This window comes from Oryza sativa, chromosome 6 (genome assembly GCF_034140825.1).
Source record: "Oryza sativa Japonica Group chromosome 6, ASM3414082v1".
NCBI classification, from domain to species: domain Eukaryota; kingdom Viridiplantae; phylum Streptophyta; class Magnoliopsida; order Poales; family Poaceae; genus Oryza; species Oryza sativa.
In genome coordinates, this window is record NC_089040.1 from 23,586,339 (window position 1) to 23,587,803 (window position 1,465).

At 41.7% G+C, this 1,465-nt stretch overlaps 1 long non-coding RNA gene across 1 annotated transcript; it reads left to right on the forward strand.

Annotated features, from left to right (window-relative positions):
• LOC9268915 (uncharacterized) lies at positions 1-703 on the forward strand. The gene is made up of 2 exons (XR_001546683.3): positions 1-177; positions 316-703. It is a non-coding gene; the product is annotated as an uncharacterized lncRNA (long non-coding RNA).
• Positions 704-1,465: the final 762 nt, after the last annotated feature.

Below are 1,465 nucleotides of genomic sequence, written 5' to 3' on the forward strand. Positions count from 1 at the left end.
AGACAGGTTGTATCGTTTGTTCGTGAGCTCACAAAGCAGCTAGCTGGCCTGCTGAACAAAGCATGTCGCCCACTCTGAGCAGCTTCCGTCTTCTTCTGATTCGACTTGTTTTGCTGGCTCTCCTGATAGGCAGCGGCGTCCCCATGCCCTCGGCTCAGCAAGGCAGCGCACGAGTCCGTGAGTATCATCTGTATATATTTGCAACAGATTTAGCTTTGGCAATCACTAGAGTCTAGAGCTACGGCGCGCAGTACTGTTTTTGTTCCCCCGCCCTTGGATTGCTGCTAATATTTTCTTTTTGACGCATCGTTGCAGATAATCCGCATGGTCCACCGCAGACCCATGGTACTGGTTTTAGCTACGACATTATTCGTGCTAATGGTGCAATAGGCTAACCCACGAAACTCACCTATAAGCCAAATAAGTAGCGAACCTATTTATTTTGATCTATATGGATTAGCGGCTTACTCACTTATACCCTTGATTCGTGCTGGATAAATATGTAGATCGTGTTGTTACCGCTCTATATTATACTCCTACTCCCTCCGTTGAAATTGTAATGCCTGGTTTTTATTGATTATTTCGGAAAATCGCTCCTTGGCTATATAATAGCAATGCCTCCAACTCTGTTTTACCACAAAGTTAAGTGTAATTACAAATTTAGTATATAATTGAGCAGTATGTACATTTAGTTTGCCACTTATCTCATCGTATCCCTTCTATTTTCGTTTCCACTTTCTTTTCCTTCTGAACTTACATATCTATTACTCCCTCCGTCCCATAATATAAGGGATTTTGAGTTTTTGCTTACAGTGTTTGACCACTCGTCTTATTCAAAAAGTTTTGTAATTATTATTTACTTTTTTTTACTTACTTTACTATCCAAAATACTTTACACACAACTATTCGTTTTTTATATTTGCATAAATTTTTTAAATAAGATGAGTGGTCAAACACTACAAGCAAAAACTTAAAATCCCTTATATTATGGGACGGAGGGAGTATCTATTATATATTAAAAATCAATTAAACTTTCTCAAATTAAATGCTCTCAGACCATCACGTGGTGCTCTAATAAGTTAGAGAAAAATAATAGAAATTATGAGAACAAAAAGTAAAACATCCATCCATTAATTTTTATTTAAATTGGTAGGTCCACGAAAAAAAGGGCGCGGCAAAAAAAAGTGATAAAAAAAGCTCCCTGATAAAAAAGAAGGATGAAAAAAACCGGTTTCGATTCTAAACATCGCCTGCAAAAAGAAAATCGAAAAAAAAAAAGAAAACGCCGTCCCTGATATAGAGCCATAAGGCCTGAGGCCCGAAGGCCCGGCCCACGGCACGGCTTTTTGGCCCGGCCCAAGCACGGCACGGACCGACTTGGGTCGGGCCCGTGCCGGCCCGGCCTGACCGCCGGGCTGTGCCTGGGCCTCTCCACCGGCACGCTGGGTTGGCCCGGCACGATGGG